Below are 6,089 nucleotides of genomic sequence, written 5' to 3'. Positions count from 1 at the left end.
AGGAATTTGCACTTATCAAAACATAAAGCATTGAAAACAATGAGCACATACTCTGTGACCAGAATGCGTGTGACTTGTTGAGATAAGCCACACCAGGTAATCAGATGAGTCTCCTTTCTTCTTGGGCACCCTCATATAACTAAGGCACAAGCGAAAGAGAAAAGACTCTTTCTGATCTCTCAGTTCAGGTCATCTCTTCTGCCTTCCATCATCACCGCCTAACAATCCTACACCTGGCAGGATGGGAAAACGGTTTAATAATCGCTTCCCTCTGGGAGGCGTTTGACAGCTCAGAAAGCATGGCCTTTACTCAGGCTCAGAGAAACACAAAAACCTTTCACGTTTTCCTTTCAGCTTCGCAGCCCGGTCCTTCTCTACCTGTACGGGCACCCATCGAAGCACAGGACCCTTCTGCCAAGCCATGCGCCTTCTCAGGCCCCTGCCGCCCGCCTTGCCTCTGAGGCTGTGCTTCTGAAAAGCACGCGGCCCTGGCCTGCGCACCACCCAGTCTGAGGGAGACGCCCCTGCACGAAGGAGTCAGGCCTAGGGGCTCCGGACCCAGGGCGACACTCAATTTTCTAACAGAAGCCACAGCCCAGAAGCTGAGCAGCCTTCCGGCCGATCTGTGTCCCTAAGGTCGCCCTCGGAGGGCGAGTGAGACCCCCCGAGGCGTTCCGGAGGTGGTGCCCGGCCCCCGAGTCAGGTCTTTGCCCCGCCTCTCGGTCCGCGGCCTTGCCGGCAGGCAGGGCTGCAGTCACGGGGCGGCGCGGAGGGCCCCAGCCTGGTCAGGGGTGTGGCCGCCGCCACCGTAAGGCTAGGCCGCGAGCCCGGTCCTGGGAGCCGCCTCCGTCGCCGCCGTAGGAGCCGCCCCATCAGGTGCGTTTGCAGCCGACCTGGCAGTGCCCGCGGGCGGCTGGACCGAGGCCTTGGCTCCTACCCGTGACGGTCGGGCGGGCTGAGGCTGCAGCAGGCCAGGGGCGGGGGCAGACGGGGACGGACTTCCAACACCGCTCATTCGGGGGAGTGACGGGAGGAGCTGGCTGGGGAGCGGCGGGTTGGCAGCCTGTGGCTGCCCCTTCGTGACACTGGAGGCACCGAGCCTAGAAATGGGGAAGCTGTGACGTGGGGGTGGTGGAGGATGCTGCGGGACAGCAGCGAGCACGGCCCTCAGCCGTCCTTCCCAAGACGGTTTTACTTCCCGTCAGCAACAGGGCTCAGCCCCAAGCCCCCCGCTTCACCCCCCATCTGCAAACATTCCTGGTCCCCCTGAGCCTCCAGTATGCTTTATGCAGTTCTTTTGGGGTTCCTTTCGCATTTTACCGTGTACTTTCGCTTTTGATGCGTCTAGTTTCTGCTACTAGACTCTCCTGGAATCTAAGTTCCATGAGGGCAAAGTCCCATCTGACTTAGGACTCAGAGCTACTCGATAAGTAATTGGATGAGTACCTATGCCGCAGAACTGAGTGAATTAACAAATGAGTAAGTCAGTGAGTGCATATGAGATCGAACTGAATGAATCAGTGCATGAGTGAAAATAAAGATATATGAAGTGGAAGCAGTGAAGATGCAGGCTTACAACTCCTAGGTTTTGATAGCTTTCCAAAAAGTTGTGTAAATGTTGCACTTTTGCAAATGGAGGCATTCTGATTGGGACCACTTAAAAAGAGTTCTATTCTATGCTGTTAAAATAATCTCCAGAAACGCCCCCTGGTATTTCCATTTTTGGTGGACTTGGCTTTATGTGTTTGCTTACAACAAAATATGCCTAGGTTTTTTCTTGCTTGTGTTTTGTTCACTTCTACTTTGGACGTTTAAAGAATCATTGTCACTATAATATTTCATTCATTTCTTAAAGATAAGGGTGACTGTAAAGGCAGAACCATATGACTCTGACTTGTTCGTAAAACCAGGCGTTTCTTTTGAATTCAGAGTTATTAAGAATCTTGTCTGTTTTCCTGAGACAGGTGCTGGCTGATTTGCAGGTGACTGGAGAAGGCTACATAGGGCCCAGAGAGACATTATCTGTTTGTAAACACATAGGCTTAGCACACAGCTTTAATACAGTTGGTCACTGCAGCAGTTCTTAGTTTCCAGGCCCAGGTTCCAGAAGAGCCGGATGACCTTGGACTTGCCACTTGATCTCTGTAGGTTTTAATTTCTTAATCTCCAAAATGAAGGTGTTTAGCTAGGGACCCTTCCTGAGTTAAACCTTTGGGATTCTTTTTTATCAGGGTTAGAAGGTGAAATTACCGATGATTTCCTGGAGTTCTGCTTACTTCACCTCCTCTGTTTGAGATTCCATAGCATTTTGTCTCTGCTGTCTTCTCTGCTATTTACAACTCATTTCCTTTCTTCTCCACATCTGCAATAAGAAAGCCTGGGAGCTCAAGATAAGTATAATAAACCCTAGGCTGGTGGGGAGAAAGGAGGGCAAGATTTTCTTCTACATTGTCACAGGCTCCTGGTCCTGGGTCTGACTTGTTTCCAGTGCAACCTAGTCTGACAATGCTATATATTCCCAGTGTATCCGGGGAACTGCATCCCTATTTCTTTGCATGCATTTGAGATTAGTTATCATGGATCACATTTTGGAGCTGGAAGGACCTTGGAGATTTTTTAAAGGCACTTCAAAAGTCATTATACATACGTATTTAAATATTTTTGCATGCTACATTTAACAAACACAAAGTTCCAAATATGTTAAGTAACATGAAATTAATGTTACCTACTTCAGTTAATTCAAGTTTATAAGGAGAAGTGGAATACACGTGTTGCTTGGTGAAAAGGGCCAACCCAAAGAGCCAGTTATGAGGTCATGTGTCATACAGGCATGGAATGTTACAAAGCTGATCTTTATGGGGCACTGACCATACACCAGGCACTGTTATATTTAATCTTTTTACTTATATTGCCCCATTTAATCGTCACTATATACCTAAGAGCTAGATACTATGGTAATTCCTATTTGACCTTCTTAACTAGAAACAGCACTTGGAAAATGGGACAGTTAGGACTTAGAACTCAAGCAGATGGAAACAGGGTTTCTCCCAGAAACAAGACAATCTTGCCAGGAAAGACTGTGTGACTTTGAAGAATGTGGTCTCTGTGTGTGTTCAAGCATATATACAAACCCTGCGTTATTTGGGTAACTGAATTTAGAATGAGAGTACAGGATGAAATGATTAAGACTGAATTATAAGGGAGTTGGTTGTTTTATCATTTTGAAAATTATTGAATTCCATTGAGATTCTAGGAGACTCTGATACTTTGACCTAGGTGCCCATGCATCTTAATTTTAAACGTATTCAGACTTACCAATTTAGGGAATATAAAATGAGTGGCATCAAGAGTTGTCATCAGTGAATGGCACTTAAGGGCTTTGAACCATGAGTGCCAAGCAGTGTTGTTTCTTGGACTAGCTTTGTGCCCTTGGTAAGACACTGCCTTCCAACCTCCTTCTTTATAAGACCAACAATCCCTAGTATAGACAAAGAACAATGCCTACATCTGTGTAATCCAGAGACAAGAATGCAGGATGGGTTTCCAGAACTCTTATAATTAATTGATGAGAGCAAAAGAGGAAAAGAGAGGCCCATAAAATAAGTGGGAAATTATTTTGTTTCTTTTTTGTCAGCCAAGTTTAGCCCCATGGAAAGCAGAGACCAGTTGTGGCCGCCTGAAAAACTAAGAGCTGATGCCAGTTTGATTTAGCTCAGGAGGCTGAAACTTTCTGCCCCGAAGGCTGGTGTGATGGAATAGACCTTCCCATTGCTCACAATATTATGAAAAAAACATTAAAGCAACAATTTTTATTACTTGCCCTGAAGCTAGAGCTTTAAAATGTACTTTATCCTCCTACCCTCCCTGAACCACTTAACTTTTAAAAACAAACAACCCATTCATGTGTTTGTTATAGTCACATTATTAGTTCTTTCTCTTTATTCCTGGGCCCTTTTCTTTAATGCAGTGAAGTATCTGGAGGGGTGTACCTCTGGATCTCTGGAATTTTCCTTTAGTTATTTTATTCAGAAAATATTAATTTCAATAACCGTTTATTGAGTGTGTACTATGTGCCGGATAAAGATGAATGAGAACAAATTTAAATAGGAGAGTGACCCATCTGCAAACAATTGCACCACAGGGTAATGTGGAAGTAGTGGTCACTCACTCTTCCAGGAAAGAGGTGTGATTGGAGCTCAGAAAGACTTTGCAGAGAAGGTGAATTTCAAACTGTATTTCAAAGCCTGAAGACCAAGCAGAGGGAGAAGGGTATTCCAAGAATGGAGAACAACAAGAGCAAGGAAAAGGACGCAAGTAGGAACATGGCATTCTTCGGGAGATGGGACTTCAGTGTGGCTGTAGGGAGGTCTGGTAAGGCTAGGGCCAGACATTGATGGTCCTTGAATGTCATGTTATTTAAACTTTATCACAGTCTAGATAATCCTTTTCAGCATTATTTTTGTTTTGTTTTGTTTTGAGACAAGGCCTCTCTCTGTCACCCAGGCTGGAGTGCCATGGCAAGATCTCAGCTCACTGCAACTTTCGCTTCCTGGTTCGAGTGATTCTCCTGCCTCCGCCTCCCAAATAGCTGGAACTACAGGCGCATGCCACTACAGCCTGGCTAGTTTTTGTATTTTTAGTAGAGACGGGGCTTTGCCATGTGGGCCAGGTTGATCTCGACCTTCTGGCTGCAAGCTATCTGCCTGCCTTGGCCTCCCACAGTGTAGGGATTACAGGCATGAGCCACTGTACCTGGCTGTTTTCAGCATATTTAAGCTGAATTTTAAGCAGAGGAGTGATATGATTGGATTTTCTTTAGAAAATAGCTACAGTAATGTTTCAGAAGAACTGGGGAATGAAGAGCCAGAAGGCCACAGGAAAATGAAGATGCTATTGCCATAGTTCTCTTGAAATAGGATAAGGATCTAAACTAAGATAGGTTTGAGAGGCTTTTTGAAAACAGCAGGATTAATGACTAGCTGGATATGGGAGATATGTTTAAAAATAATCTGAGGTTTTGGAATTGCTTAACTGGGTGAGTGGAGATGCCACTAATGAGGGTAAGAAATGTAAGGTGAGGAAGAAGTTTCGGGAGAAAGACGGTGAGTGAGCGGAGGTAGCTGTGGAACATCCAGGTGGAGATCCCAAGATATAGCCTTTTCTGTAGCTGTGCTGTGATGTCACACAGTCAAGACCTCAGCCAAACATTACAATAGGGTCTCGGTCTAAAAAGACACATCAGTTTAATAACTCACTTAAAAAATACATCATACTTATCTAATGACCATTACATTATATTTCAGGCGAGTTCTTAGAGAACTCTGATTCTTGTGTAAGTGCCAGTAAAGGAAAGAAGATTGGAGACTCAAACAATGGGGGGTTATTATAAGCTGCCAGAAGAAACTGAAAAAGAGAAATACAGACCAGAGTGGTTCAAAGGAACAAAGATAAGGAAATGGCAGGAGTGTTGCAGAGAGCGGTGGTTTCCAAAGACACAGGTATAGGCAGATATGAAATACGGAAAAGAAATTTGAGCTGGCGCTTCCAAATAATTGTACTTCTTTAATGGTAAGATATCACAAGCTTTGATTTCTCATCTTATTCAGTTTGTCAGGAAGAGACAAACAGGAGATTGTTGAGAGGTGTGGGTGCTGGGCAGAGGGCTTGATCTCATTTTGCAGAGAAAGTGTTTGGAGACTTTGAACTAAGCAAAGAGTAACAGGGAAAGTAAGATAAAAATGAAAAGGATAATGATTTGGAGAAATTTTCCAGAAAATTTAAGTAATTCTATGACAAACCAGTGTTAACAAAGAAAAAGGCAGATCAATGCAGTGTTCTCTTGATGCAGTGGTATTAGACTTCCTTGGAGAAAAGATTCGCATAGCACCTTATATTTAAAAAGCAATTTTATATTTGATTGTTATAAGAACCTAGGAAGTAGGTGCACCCAGGCCTTATTATCTTTCTTTTATAAACTAAAAATCTGGCATGAAGGAGGCTGCAGTTTGTCTCATGGCTCAGATGGCTCAGATCCCGTGGCTGGCAGGGACTCAGAGCCTTCTGACTTTGGGTCCATTGCTTTGTCCATT

General features: G+C 44.8%; 1 protein-coding gene across 1 annotated transcript in view; it reads left to right on the top strand.

Annotated features, from left to right (window-relative positions):
• Positions 1–715: 715 nt before the first annotated feature.
• Positions 716–6,089, top strand: part of LOC105476099 (carboxypeptidase Q) — a 494,234-nt gene continuing 488,860 nt past the window's right edge. Inside the window, exon 1 of the mRNA XM_011731752.3 lies at positions 716–876. The gene's annotated coding sequence lies outside the window, so the exon portion shown is untranslated. The remainder of the gene's footprint in view (positions 877–6,089) is intronic.

Source organism: Macaca nemestrina, chromosome 8, assembly GCF_043159975.1.
Source record: "Macaca nemestrina isolate mMacNem1 chromosome 8, mMacNem.hap1, whole genome shotgun sequence".
Classification (NCBI taxonomy): Eukaryota; Metazoa; Chordata; class Mammalia; order Primates; family Cercopithecidae; genus Macaca; species Macaca nemestrina.
The sequence above is the reverse complement of the archived record's forward strand: the minus strand, read 5'-3'. Positions and strand labels throughout refer to the sequence as shown.